Consider the following 15,384-nt stretch of genomic DNA (forward strand, 5'->3'; position numbering starts at 1 on the left):
GGTCAGTTTTGGGTTAGGTGTCTTGTGTTTGTTCATGATTAATGTAATCACCTTATTTTGTTGTAATCAGGTGAGGAAACTAAATAAAATATTATGATAGTAAATAATTTTATCCTTTAAAGGTTTAGTTTTGTAGAGTATGGTTCCAGATAACTAAAAAGTACAATGACGTGTTTGTTGGTTTTACTGTCGCTCTAACAAACACAGTGTCATCATTAGGCTGCAGTTTTTAAATCTTTTTTAATTTGAGGTAAAATGTGAATTTCTCATTAACATGTGAAACATGTTGGGCTGTAGGCGTGTCAGCTGTACTGTGGATCAGACATAATCTTACATCTAACAAACAAGTAGGATTTAATCACGAATGATTTCTGCTGAGAGGAGGAAAAGGGAAATGAACGTTTGTACGAGCTGTGAAACAGGCCTGTGTATCATGCAATCTAATACAGAAGCTGGGTAATAAATCCAGCTCTGTCAGATGGATGATGAGAACGCAGCTTGTAGTGTTGCAGTGGATTGCATTATCCTGCACCAGTGTTCACATTATTGTGTCCACCCCTGTGTGTGTCCTCACCGCTTATAAGTCACTTCAGTATAGGGCATGTGTGAACACAAGGGGGCAGTGCAGCCTAAGAGAAGGACAGGAAGCAGTGAGCAGTCAAACAGCAGTGTGCAGCTACTGAATCTCATGTTTCCAAAAGAGAGAAACCAGGAGAGAAGACACAGAGACAGAGACAGACAGAGACAGAGCATCCACTGGGCTTAACTGAGACGGACTCACTTAGACACTGACGTCAACTCAAACGGACACACTAATTTCCAGTCACCTCAAAGCCTGAACGTACCTGGCAGTTCATCTGCTGTGTTTGTGTTCATATACTTCCAACTGGTTTTAAACTGGTTTCCAACTGGTTTTCTGTCCTTGAAGCAGCCAGTTTGTTGGAATGATCTGTTTGTTATTAATTATGTCTTTGTGTGTCCACGCACCCCACGAGTCATGTCATGTCAAACCAAGTGTCAAATCAGACATCAGCCACTCGTGTTTATTTTATAGATAGAAAAAGATCATTAGAGATAATTAGCATTTTTCTCCTCACACTGGAGACCCTATGCTCCATTTACTTTGTTTAATTTGGCTTTTACTGTCATTTTATTTCTGTTTTTAGTTGTTTTCATACATTTTATCAGCAAACAGTATTTTATATTTGTTTTTTTTTTAAATTTAACACCTTATATAAAGCACTTTGTACTTTGGCTCTCTGTAAATAAACAGTGGGATACACTCAGTTGCCAGTTTATTAGGTACACCTAACGAAAACTAATGCAGCCTAATGCAACAGTCCTGCAATAAATTCTATGTTTGTGAGTGTTATAATGTTCAGTTTGTGTTGAAACTGTTTTAGAGAAGTTGATTCAACTGTTTGGTTTGTCAAAATATTACGTTATACAGTCGAACATTTAATTGACTGTAATTAAGGCAGAAAGTAGTGGTTGTGATCAGTGGGACACCAACTACAAACTACCTGGTGTTCACAGCGGCGTGAAGTGAAGTGAAGTGAAGCCTCAAGACTAACCAGACCTGCATCAGACCTGAGGTCAGATTCATGTAAAGAGAAAACAAACGGGGAACATTAGAAGGAGTCTACATGGTGACATTCTGTCATTCTCTTTCATATTTCAGAAAACATGCAGCCTTTGTCACCTGATCATCACGTTTATCTCGTGATCTCAGATTTGAAATAGTTTGGACCGACCGTGTTCTTCACTGTCATATTAAAGTGTATCATGTAAACCAGCTCAGACCCGCAGTGGAAAACCAGGCCACTGGTGGGATCAATGGAGAAAATTCAAGTCATTAGATGGTGTACAGGCGATTCAGGGTTTCTGCAGTGTGTGGCCTTTGTTCTGAAAGCTATCTGTCATCTTTCTCTCGTTATTTTGTGTCCATCCCTGCCGTCCTTTCCTCCACCGCTGAGTCTCCACAGCACACACAGCTTCTCCCCTGTTTGTAGCAGTCTGACAGCAGTGATGGTGGTGATGGTGCTCAGGTTTTTACAGTGATACAGACAGGAAATGTAGGGCCGATGAAATATTAATGTGGAATCATGGGAGGTCCAATGAAATCCATTAGACTCAAATCAATAGGAGGAGTAAGCAATGCTGGGCTCCCTTCCTTGAATGACCCAGATGAAAATAACTGTGGTGGACATGTGGAGAATCTGCAGTGAATAGGTGGTGGAAGTGTGAAGGAACATCACATTCTCTAATGAAACCCAGACATTCACTGTTGCTCTCCCTTCTCTCCCCTTTTATAGAAGTGAGATGCGTGTGGAATAAATATTCGCTGTAATGTAGCTTTTAAATGAAATGAAATGTAGTTTAAATGAATGTTTAGTGGAACAGTACATTATAGAGCTCTAATGAAGTGTCTGAATTACTCTGGTGTTTTCACTCTCAGCCAAAGCCTGGTGGCGTGTGCTGCTGCACTTACTGTTATGCTTTGCGTCATAACAGCGACTTGTTTAGCAGACCAGCAGCTCCAGGTCCTGCAGACCAGGACCTGCCACTTGGGTTTCAAGATAAATCTGAGTGGTCGTGAGGTGATTAAGAGGACAGGAAGGACGAGGAAAAACATTCGTCTAACAACAAAATTCAGTTTATTTTTTCTGACTTATCTGAATACTTCTTCAGGCGTCTAAAAATAATTAAAGGTCACAGTGATGTTTGTAGCTCAGACGTTTTATATGACCTGTTGTGAGAAGGGTCACAAGCTAACAAGACTGAGCTAAAAGCTGTGGTATCAGCATGCTCACAAAGACTGTACTAACAGTATGATGTTCAGCAGGTCCAACATGTTGTGTGTGTCGACCTCGTTTAGCACATTAGCATGCTAACATTAGCTGATTAGTACTGAACACGGAGTACTGCTGAGGCTGATGGGAATGTTTTACAGGTCTTGAGTCATAAATCAAAGTAATGGACAAGTAGGATTACCAGAGATATTACAGTTCATCCTGAGGGGATCATGAATGTCTGAACCACATTTCATGGGAAACCATCCAATATTAGATTTATCGTTTGTTCGGTATTTGAATCACAAATGTTAGCCTCGTGGTGGCATTGGAGGGATATTGGAGGGTCAGTGGGATAAATCATCTGGGAACCATGAACGTTTGGACCAAATTTCATGGAAATGTGTGCGAGACTTGTTTATATTCTATATTCTAAACAACTGACAAACCAGTCATTCTATCTGCATCACCTCTTTACGTTTTTCCTGTGGTTATAAGGAAGTATCACCGCACTTGAGTCCTACCAGAATAGAACAAAGCCCTCACGAGATGCTCTGAGTTTAAATGATGGTAACTGATGCAGCAGCTGAGATCAAATGACATCCACCAGGAGACAGAATCAATGGACAGAGCGACCAGAGGCCTCTCTCCATATAAACTGATGTCAACAGGCCCCCCTGGCGTCTTGGCTCCCCCACATCTGCATACAGTCTGTATATCATCCTTTTCCCAACACAGCAGAAATGTAACCCAGCAGAGGAGCAGCAGCTTCCTCTCTCATGTTTCCCTCTCAGCCTCCTCTTCTCCATCTCCTCCTCCACCCCTCACTGCTGCTGCCTTTCTTACATTTCCTCCAGGTCTTGTTACAGCACATTTTTAGCATTCATGACAGTGTTTTAGACATTTATGGTCCCCAGAGGATGAAGACTGTGGTGATGTTTGTGTGGTAGAAATGAGCGGCGGCTACGTCTGTCTGCTAAGATAGAAAATCACCATCTAAGTGCATCCAATCACCATTTATTTTGCTTTCCATAATAACGGTAGCGTTGGTCGGCTACATCACAAATACCCGACTTAAAGGGGAACTGGACTGATTCTACACATCAGTGTGGGTTTTCTGGTTGTGGAGCTCTGCTGCATGTGTTAAGTAGTAGTTTAAAGCCTTTAGTGTCTGCAGAGGGAGCTGTGAGGTCTGATAAATGGGCTGAAGACTGAAGGTTTGGAAATGAAACAAATCTGTTGGTGTGGAGCTAGAAAGATGTGAGCTTAGCAGACCTCTGCAGTCTGCTGCTCATACAGCTTAACACAAATCTGCAACCACATTTTCAGCAGCTAGAGTTGCATTGTGGGTAATGTATGTGCCAGATTTGACAAGAGGGAAGAAGTACTGTAAACTCATGTTTACTTTCCTTTATGGTAGATAGTATTTCCATCTTTACAACAAAGAGCGCTTACCTCCATGACTTTATCTTCACATATTTTCTGAGAATATTACCTGTAAATAAAAATAGACTTTTTCTTTCCTTCGTCTCCTCTGAGGTCTCCCCTGCATGGCACCATGTGCAGCCTGTTTGTAGCCTGAGAGCTGAGAGCTGCCACAGAAACAGTCAGCAGACTCAGAAGCAGCAGTTCCCTCTCTCATGTTTCCCTCACCTGCCTCCTCCACCTCCTCCACCCCCTCCACCCCCTCCACCTCTCACTGCTGCTGCTTTTCTTGCAGTTGCCTCCAGGTCTTGTTACAGCACATTTTTAGCATTCATGACAGTGTTCAGATGAGTTTCCTCGCTTCTGCTCATGATTATTATTGTTGTTAATATTATTACGACTCCTGATTCCAAAACAGTCTGGACTCTGGAAAACACAAATAAAACCAGAATCAGTCGCTAACAATCAAACTGTGTTCACTGACAGCAGTTTCCTGAAGTGTCTCTGAGTCCATGTGTTCATCTCTTTCATCCAATCATGTGTTCACAAAGTGGTGAACTCGCTCCATCCTCTATGAATGACTGAGCCTTTCCAGGATGCCCCTTTCATACCCAATCATGATGCTCTCACCTGTGATCAATCAGCCTGTTTACCTGTGGAATGTTCCAAACAGGTGTTTTTGGAGCGTTCCACATCTTTCAGTCTGTGAAACGTGTTGCTGCATCAGATTCACAATAAGCAGATATTTACAGAAATCAATGAAGCTGATGAGGAGAAACATTAAATATATTGACTATATATCAAAAACGAGTATCATGTTTTTGGAACTGGGTTTTATTATCATTATTGTTATTATTATTATTATTAGTAGTCTTTTATTTATTGATCAGCTCCTCTCTTGTCGCCTTTGGATATTAGCAGCTGGGAAGTCAGAGGACAAAGGTTAGACAGTGTGCTTGGTGAGATCTAACAGTAAAACTCACGTGTTTGAAGAATGGAGATCCCCTCTGTTCATGAAGAAGAAGGCATATATTTGTAAACGGGTCAGGAGAAGTCGACGGATGGTTGGAGAGGTTTTCTGAGTTGCTGATTCCTCTGAAATGTCGCCCCAGGCAGAGAAACGACTTTCTTGACAGCGTGATGCACAAGCTGAACAATGCAACAGATTTCTAACAGGCCCTGAAGAGGGATGGCTTTACTGCAGATGCTGATGAATGCTCACTAAATATCACAGCTGTCTGCGGTGCAGGGGATTGATGGAGGAGGAGGAGGAGAAAGGGAGACAGAAAGGAACAGATGAGTGAGGAGTAATGTGAGAAGATAGAAGAGAAGGGGTGGATGACTGGGACAGTGCGATGAGGAGAAGGAGGAGGCATTATTTAGACATGAGGAGAAGAAAAGGAGGTTGGTACTGGAGACAGGAGAAAATTTAAGGAAAGGAAGATCAGAAGATGGATGAGGAGGTCTCAGAAGAAGGAGTCAAGCAAAGAGGGTCAGGAAGGAGAACGAGTGGAGGAATAAGAGAGGGTGGAGAGAGGAGAAGAGAAGAGTAAGTAAGGGAGGAGGACAAGGAGTGAAAATGGAGGAAGATTTGAAGCTTGTACAGAGAAGAAGCAGGTGGAGGGAACGGGAGTGGTTTGAAGGAAAAGTTTGAAATTAAGGTGAAGAAGAGAAGGACGATGATGGGAGGGGGAGATTAGACTGATCCCATCGTATTTGAATGGACTGATATAAAATCAACCCGTTCAGATGGTGATCATTTCTTTACGGGGCGCTGCTGTCAAGTTTTGTCTTCCTCAGTGTTTCAAAGCTCCTCTTCATCACAACACTGTGAAAAATAATAAGCTGGTGAGACCGAAGAAGGATGAGGAAAAATAGGTGAAGCAGGAAAGAAAAGGATGATGCTGGACGGAGGAAGAGAAGAGGTGGGGGAGGAGAAGTAAGAGAGCATGAGGATGAGGAGATGAAGAAAAGCTGATGTAGAGGAAGAAAGTTCAATAAAGAAAGAGCTGAAGAGGAAGCAAGAATGTGGAAAAGGATGAGGGACAGCAGGGATGACATTTGAACAAAGGGAGGACAGACAGAAGAGAGACAAACAGAGGAGGAGGATGGTTATTGGGGTTGGAGGTGGGAAGAACCTGAGGAAGAGAGGGCATTTTTGGGATGAGGAGAGAAGGATGAGGAAGACGATGACCATGAGGAAGGAGTTAACAGGAAGGAGTCGGATGATTAAACTGCTCACAGCGTGAGGTGCAGACAAAAACAAAACAACAGACTTCTCACCGAGCTTGAAGAAGGAGGGTGGAGGTGCTGATGAATGGTCGTTAAATATCACAGCTGTCTGCAGCTCCGAGGGGAGGAGCTCAGGGAGGGAGGAGAAGGTGGTGAAGGAGGACAAACTAATACAAAGAGGAGAAGAAGAGCATGATGATCCGGGCTGGAGCAGAGCTGTAGTTTCAGAGAAACAAAAGGAGATGGTAAAGGAAGATAAAATGAGGAAGAGGAGGTGGCTATTAGGAGGAGCAGGAAGGAGTAGGAGTTGGCGACCGCTCGCTCACAGCGTGGCGTTCAGTCAGAACAATACGAGAGATTTCTAACCAGCCTGCAGAGAGATAAGTTTAACTGCTGATGAATGGTGGTTAAATGTCACTGCTGTCTACAGGAGAGGAGGAGGAGGAGGAGGAGGAGGAGGAGGAGGAGGAGGAAGTGTTAGGGAAGGTGAGGAAGCAGGAAAGGAAGCTGCTGAATGAAGGGTTCATGGATATCAGGGCTCTCTGTCGAGCTTTAGGCTCTTCCACAGCACATCATGCAGTTTTCACTAAAACAGAGGCCACTGAAATCTTTTTGAAATGAGGTCAAACGAGCTTTGTTTCAGACAGAAGATGAGAGAGAGAGAGAGAGAGAGAGAGAGAGAGAGAGAGAGAGAGAGAGAGAGAGAGAGAGAGAGAGAGCGGCGCACTGCCTGTCAAATAAAGAGCTTTTCTCAACAGAAACAGATTTATTTCAAGGCAACATGGAGACGATCAAGTCAGACAGGAAGTTTGAGCTGCTGAACAGTGACATGTGCATGTGCCTCACAGGCCTGGGTCAATGTGAAATGGCCTGTTGTGATTGGTCCAGACTTGACATGTGATAGAAACCTAATAAATGGTGTCTTTTACCTTTTGTAGGAAGGGAAACTACACTCTCCTGTATGTAGTAGCATCCAGGGCTGTCCCAGTCCTGAGTTCAGTTCAGTGGCATCTCCCGAATTTTGGCTGTCTGAGTACTTTTCCAACATGGCTGCTGCCAAAAGATCTGTTATAATGTTTAGTGAGCTTGTTTCAGGCTAATAGTTCTGCAGTAGTACCTGAAATGGTTCATACGTCTGTAAACAAGGCTCTGTCATGTGAAAGTGTCCTCCAAACATTTCCAGAGAGCGACTAATAAAACATGAGGTCAGCTGTTATATTAAGACCTGATGAGAAGTTCACAGGGCTGCAGAACCACACTGCTCTCCATAATGACTCATTGTATGAGACATAAGAAACGTTTGAGCTTTTCCAGGCTGTTTCCTCCATAAATGACATTTACTGTTGCCTAGTAGAGAGCTGACAATCTTTCTTAGGATCTCTAGAGTCATCGGTCCAAACGACTGGACCCACATCCTCATCACCTCAGCTTGAGGCCAATGATGTGTTTGGAAAATCTTTTCACAACCTTAATGTGGTGCAACAACGTTGTATTAATTAAAAGTATACTCCCACACTGTGACAAATATGGTTATATATTCATTTTACCACTTTGACTTTTATCTCGTGACCCTTTTAGCCTCAGCGCTTTTCAACTTCATGTATTTATTCACGACAGTGGTTTGGTTTTCCGTGAGACGAACACAGATCTCAGTTATCCACTTATTCTCCTTCCTTTCCTCTTTTACTCTCTGATACTGGAGGACTTTCATCGTGAATATCAGCAGATTTCTTTACACAGACACGTTATACCCAGAGTGTTAGCCTGACCTCTAAACGTGCTGTGCTTTTTAGTTTTTCAGTTTTAAGCAATGAAGTAAAGCAATTTATGCTCCATCTTCCAAGATTTTAGGCTCCAGGCAACATAAAGCTGATAACATGGAAGAAGGGTTTCACTGTGATACTTGTTGATGCTCTGTGTGTATTTTTTTTACAGTAAATCTGTGTGTGTGTTGTAACATGACATTAACAGAGACAAGAAGAGGACCAGGAGATGATAAAAGTATTTAAATCAATGTGCAAAACAGTTATTAAAACTAACAGGCAGTAAAAACCAAACTGCAGCAGCGCGTCTCCACAAACTCAGCGGGCAGCAGGAATAATATCCACAGATCGCAGTCACATCCACGGGCATGGCGGGCAGTCTGCGGGCCGGCTCGTAAAAGCTAACGTTGTGATTGATAGCGCGTGGCCGACAGGGTGGTCAGGACCTAATGCTAATTAACGATCTGTGTTCCTCCACACATCCAGAAGGCCGCCCACGGTCCAGTTTCACACTGTGAGGGTTTGGAGTGCAGCAGCCGTCGTCCTGATCAATCCTGAGCTGCATCACAGCTGCCTGAAACGTTTATTTCTTTACAGTAAATCAGTGAAATGTCCACCAGGGCGTGGTCTCTAAGTCTGAGCACATGGTTTGGGTGGGTGACGGACTCAGACGTCCGAGCCGATCTGTCCATCGCTGATCTACAGGCTGACAGGCCGGCGAGCACTAAGTTTGTTTGGTAGCTGAGCAGGTGGTGAGAGCTTTGGTCAGTGTTGGACTTGGAGCGTGAGCAGAGGTCTATTTCCTGGAAGCAGTGAAGTCTCAGTAGGAAGATTAGAGCCGGCGACAAAATAAACAGACAAACGTGCTCAGTACGTTTCACTGATTCTGTTTGTTGTTGCTCATGTTTACATTAAAACGTTCGTGATTTTGCCTTAATTTGATAGTAATAAGGATACGGACAAAAGGACTGCAGATGTGGCAGTATGTGCTCTGTGTCAAACCCTTTTGTGTTTCCTCTTTCTTGATTGCTGTGTTTCACTGTAAATTCGTTGCTTTGAATCGGTGTGTGCTGCACACAGTTAATGTCTGCTGCACCTCCTGCCCCTTCACACTTCACAAACTTCTCGTGTTCAGTCTTATTTACGGCCGTAATCTGCGCTGAAGGTAATTGCAGAGAGCACAGCATCTCATCCAGGTCGATGTTGGCCTGACAGTCTGTGGGGGTCACATCCCCTCTCCCCAGTCCCCAGAGTCTGTCATGAGAGAAGTAATACCCTCGCCTGAGGCCACGGCTCCCTGCTGGCAGATGGTGGCTTAGAGGAGGAGCTGCTGGTTCAAGGGGCCAAATATACAACCCCCCTTAATCCAGTCAGCTCAGTGCTTCACCTTCCCTCTTCCTGCTGATGTTTTTGCTCTCTGTCGAGTGTGTCTCCTCCTCTTCCTCCTCAGTCCCACAAGTACTTTTCATTAAAACCTTCCCTTGTCTTTTCAAGATGATTTTACTCTCCCCCAAATGGCACATATGTCCCACCTCCTGAATTCATCATGTATCTGTTCATTTTTACACTCACCTACAGTGTCCATCCATCCATCCTCCATGCAGCCCTCCTCCTCCTCCTCCCTTTGTCTTTTTTTGTCAAATCTTTTTATCCCCGTGTCCTTCTCATTTCCCCATGGACCTGCCAGTCTGACCTGAGAACAGCTGTTTGAGCTCCTGACTGCACTTGGAAAGACATGCCACCAGCTTATGTCACACACTTTGTCTAATCCTGAAGGATCTGAGTAATGAGCCCATGCTTTTAATCGCCTGCATGCTAACATTTTGACATTCGCTGATTAGCAAAGTGCAGCTGAAGTGTTGTTAGCTGTGCAAACTAAAATTTTCACTTGACTTGGGTTCTTTATGATACTTTAGTGGAAACACTGGATTCTTAAGCACTTGCTTTTTGAACTTGCACGCTCTTCTTCTGCAGTGGTTTAATGGCACTGGACTGGAGGCAGACGCTGCAGTGATGCACCCAGCTCCTAATGTTCACATAGCTGTGGTGGATGGAAAACTTTTTCCTTTGGAGATTTTCCTCAAAAGTTGGTTAAAATTAGTGTCATGTTTGGATGGAAAGTTGACCAATATGTCCGTTTGATAGATGTTGAGAACTTTCGCTCAAAACTCCAAATGTCAGCCTTGTGGTGGTGCTGGAGGATCAGTAGGATTCGTCTTCTGAGGGTCATGAATGTGCAGACCATCCAGTGACGTTTCAGTCTGGATCAGAGTGGTCCAGACTGCCAGCGTGTGTGTGTGTGTGTGTGTGTGTGTGTGTGTGTGTGTGTGTGTGTGTGTGTGTGTGTGTGTGTGTGTGTGCGCGCGCGCACGTGCGTGCGTGCGTGTGTGTGTGCGTGTGTGTGCGCCCTGTCCTGAGCTTTAGGATGTGATGGATGATCCTCGTATCCAGATGATATTTAGCAGAGTTTGTGTCTCTCTCTGTCTCCGCTGTCCTCTGTCTCTGTCTGTCTTTCTATGACTTGCCGTCTGGTGGTGTTGGTTCACACTGTACATGTGCACTGCTGCTGCATCTCTCCACCCCCACCCCAGCAGCCCACCATCCCTCTCATGTCCTTATCCCCATCACTCTGTCTCCACTTATTTCATTGCAACCAATGCCCCCATCTATCCCTCTCATCCCCCCTCCTCTTCCACTCCTCCTCCTCCTCTTCCACTCCTCCTCCTCCTCCTCCTCCTCCTCCTCCTCCTCCTCCTCCTCTGTCATCTGTGATGGATAAGGTCTTGTGATTGCCTTGTCAGACCTCTGGAGCATCTGCCCCTTTGGGACTGTGCTGTTTTTGTGTATTGTGTGTGCGTGTGTCTTCATGTACTTGCTTGTGTGTGCGTGCGTGTGTGTGTGCATGTGTGTGTTGTCCCTGGCCCCCAGAGTTGATTGGATTGGATTGCATTTACAGGCAGAAGGGCCGGATGGATGAACAAAGCACCGTCAGTCAGGCCAAGCCCTCCATCCCTGCCCAGCTCAGACATAAGCGCTGTGTGTGTGTGTGTGTGTGTGTGTGTGTGTGTGTGTGTGTGTGTGTGTGTGTGTGTGTGTGTGTGTAGGTACCAAGTCCTTTGTCTTTTTCACAGAACTCCATATAAGCATTTTCTTATTTTGCACGCTGGACCAACGAACATGTTTCGACCTGATAAATGCTGTTTGAGCTCCTCTCAGTCTCCCATTATTGATTTGTATTGACTCCTAAATGTCATTGACAATGATATCCCCAGTTGCCTTTTTGCTTACAAGAAAGTAAAATGTAAAATGAAGATTATACTGCTTTACTGAAGCTGCTGTTAGCAGCTGTTTGGTAAGTTATGTTCTGGCTTTCAGCTTTTTAAAACTTTTCAGACAGCGACACGTATGAAAGCCAAACATCTTACAGTGATTTTGGGAGTACTGCTCTGTGCACAGGATATTTTCCACAAACTGCACCTTTCATGAACTCACATGAACTCCTGTGAGTTGTACTGCGAATCCTGTACAAAATAAAATAAAGTTCCTGAGAGCTGTTTGTGTCCTTTAGTTCAAACGACTGCAGAAGGATAAATTTCACTCATATATTTCTTACGTGATGTTACCATGAACTGTACGTACATGCGTGTGTTTCCAGCAGCAGACACTGAAGCTGTTGCTGATTAAATAACCTGAAATGAAACCTGCCTCCTCTGCAGGACTCACACCGTTCTCAGTTTTCTCTGTAAAGTGAATGCAAATGTTTGTCTGTCTGCAGGCTGCGATGAATGACAGGTGTACGGTTTGTGTTTGGGCTAAAAACAGCAGCGTCTCGTCCCTTTAAAATAGTCCTGACTACGAGAAGCACTTACTCAGCAAAGTACGTGAACTCTTCTCTGCAGTCCATCAGTCTCTGCTGTCTCTCAGACCGGCCTGGTACCATCACACACACTTCAGCCTCATTTCATCAAGTTTGTGATACGCTCTGTGAATCAGTTTGCACTCCTTGAGGAACAAAATTCATTTTTTGTGGGTTCATTAACTTGTGTTTGAGAGGCCATGCTGTAAGAAATGAAGGACCACATTTGTTTGTGTCTCCTTCTTATTTTTTACATCATATCTATGTAACATTCAGATTGTACTCCTGGTTTTCCCTCATATTTCAGGCCACATTTGCTGCACATGATCAAATAGATACGATTTCTTGCCTTTGGACTACGGATGAGACGAATCTGTTGAATTTGTTGACTTAATATTGCTTTTCTTCCGTGAACATGGTGGTGGTGGCGTCGGGTTAAGAATGAGTAATCGGCTCTCGACTAATCAGCGCTTCCATTGTGCTTGTTTTGAGTTTGTTCCTTGTTTCCTGTGTTTTGTGATCAAGCCACAATCTGAAATGAAGTTGAAATACGGAGCCTAAACGCAGAGCGCACATGTTTGAAGCAGCTGTTCATCACAGCGCCGGCTCTCTTACACCGCCACTGATTTCCAGCTGATTTATGGCTTTTTTGTGACGCCCACATTCTTCTGCAGTAAAACGGTTCCATCGCAGATGTTCCCAGCTAAGAACAAACTCTAACTGTACATGTAAATATGTGAAAGTGAATATGAAGGAGAGAAACGACGTGTTTGTGGAGAATTCAGACTGTGGCACAAGAAAGAGTCTGAAGGTCTGAAGGCCCTTTTGGACGTGGAGTAGGTAACGCTGCTGGTTTCAGCAGACTGTCACAGTGATGGCTTCGGTCACTTTTATGTTAATGTACATCTTTATTCAGATGTGACGGCTGGAAAAGATGAAAAGTGTGATTATTATGGAGGCAAACAAGTGTTTCCTGTTTCCTCACAGGCTGCACTGATGGATTTTAGAACTAACTTTGCCGTTGAAGCCTCAATTAAAGAGCACAGTGAGCCTGACGGACGCCGTGCTTCTCACAGCGAACGCGTTCATTGCTTTAATGTTGAGGCTGCTAAAGGTGCTTTAACCACTTCATATACTTCATTTAAATGTACCCTCAGATCAGTAAAGTTTTATTTTCCTCTGTGTTATATATCATAATTTAATTGCTTATTATATTTTATGTTATTGAAATAAATCTGGAAAGTAACTAGTTAGATGAATGTAGTGAATTGTTGTGGAGCAGAAGTAGAAAGTAGCACAAAATGAAGATACTCAAGTAAAGTCCAAGTACCTCAAATATGTACTTAAGTTTATGTACTTAAGTGCTGCTCGCGTCCTGCTTCCTGTCAACAGTCAGTGATAAAAGAGTGGCCGATAACGTTCATGTGACAGGAAATGGGAAAGAATATGTGTTTGAACAGATGAGTACAGACACGACCACAGACCGAGACACCCTGATGTTTGGTCGTCCGTCCGTCCGTCCGTCCCCCCCCCCCCATTACCTCCTTCAGCCACACAGGAGTCATCATTAGTGCAGCCACTAGAGGGCGCTGTCACCTCAACATTAACAAATGTCTGGGTGTTTTGGGGTCACTTGCTGGAGCGACTGATGCTCTCATTTTTTTGGAGGACGGTCTCAGAGTACGTCTGTGGAAGGCTTGCTGGCCACTAGAAATTTTTTTTTTTTTTGTCTAATGTACACATGGGAGACAGATGACAACAAAGTCATACAAAAATAACTTTACTGAAAACATTGGATTTTTGCTGTCAGTCCTTTCTGGTGTCCTACAAGAAGAAAATGTTGTACAGAAAATGAAAAACAAATACACGATTAAGGGGAAACCAACACAGCTGATTTCCAATTCATCCTGTCACCGTGTCGGTGTTCCTCCCCCGCTGGTGTTAGCTTGAGCACCGACGTGACATCTGTATAATTATCTCCAGCGGCCGAGAAGAGTCCTCGAATGAACAGGCGGCTTTAATTATTGTTTAAAACACAGACTGGAGCCGCGATCCATGTAATTACTGTCTCACTGACTTGCTTGTCTTTATCTATTTGGTCAGTGTTGAGAGAGAGGACCACAGGAAATAAAGTGTGTGTGTGTGTGTGGCTGTGTGTGTGGCTGTATGTATGTGTGTGTGTGTGTGTGTGTGTGTGTGTGTGTGTGTGTGTGCGGCTGTGTTTGTATGTGTGTATTGTGGTCTTTGAAGAAGAGGCAGCAGATGAGACGAGAGCTGTTCAATTTGCAATAGATCAACGTCATGTTTGTGTCAGCAAGGCACACACATACACACACGTTCTCACACACTCACACACACACACACACACACACTCACCCAGACATGTCAAAACACACAGGGACGCACGTGATACAGAGAAAACATATATATACATAAGCACAAACACATACACAGAATTGCTGGCTGGTAGGCTCTTTGTGTGTCTATGCGTGCGTGCGTGCGCGTGTGTGTGTGTGTGTGTGTTATATTTGACCAGCTGTTGAGCTCTAAGCTCTTATTCGAAGACCCACTTTCATCTCAGGCAGGCAGCTCTCAGTGTTTATAGAGAGGGCGGCTCATTGCCAACCTGGTGTGTGTGTGTGTGTGTGTATGCGTGTGTGTGTGTGTGTGTGTGTGTGTGTGTGTGTGTGTGTGTGTGTGTATGCGTGTGTATGCGTGTGTGTGTGTGTGTGTGTGTGTATGCGTGTGTGTGTGTGTGTATGCGTGTGTGTGTGTGTGTGTGTGTGTGTGTGTGTGTGTGTGTGTGTGTTTGTGTTTGTGTGTGTTTGTGTGTATGCATGTGTATGCGTGTGTATGCGTGTGTCTGTGTGTGTGAGACTTTTATGTGTATGTTTAGAGATGCACAAAGAAGAGAATGCACGTGTCGCTGTCATGTATCGTCAGTGTTGGAAAGTAACTAAGTACTTCAGCCAGTGTACTTTCGTATTTCCATTTTCTGCTACTTTACTTCTGCTCCACTACATCTCAGAGGAAATACTGTATTTTTCAGTGCACTACATTTGTCTGACAGCTGTCGTTACTTTGCAAAGTAAAATGCTGCTCCAACATTGATGCTTCACTCATGTAGAATCAGATATCAGCAGACTTTTTACTGCTGAATGAATACTTCTACTACTGTTACTTTACTACATTTTGCTCATAATACTTCCTTTAACATAAGTAGGGTTTTGACAGCAGAACTTTGACAGCAGTCACAGTACTTCATTTGTAGAGAGCTGCAGCTGATGCCGCCCACCGTCCATCAGCTGTTCTTGAA

Source organism: Chaetodon auriga, chromosome 2 (assembly GCF_051107435.1).
Source record: "Chaetodon auriga isolate fChaAug3 chromosome 2, fChaAug3.hap1, whole genome shotgun sequence".
Classification (NCBI taxonomy): Eukaryota; Metazoa; Chordata; class Actinopteri; order Chaetodontiformes; family Chaetodontidae; genus Chaetodon; species Chaetodon auriga.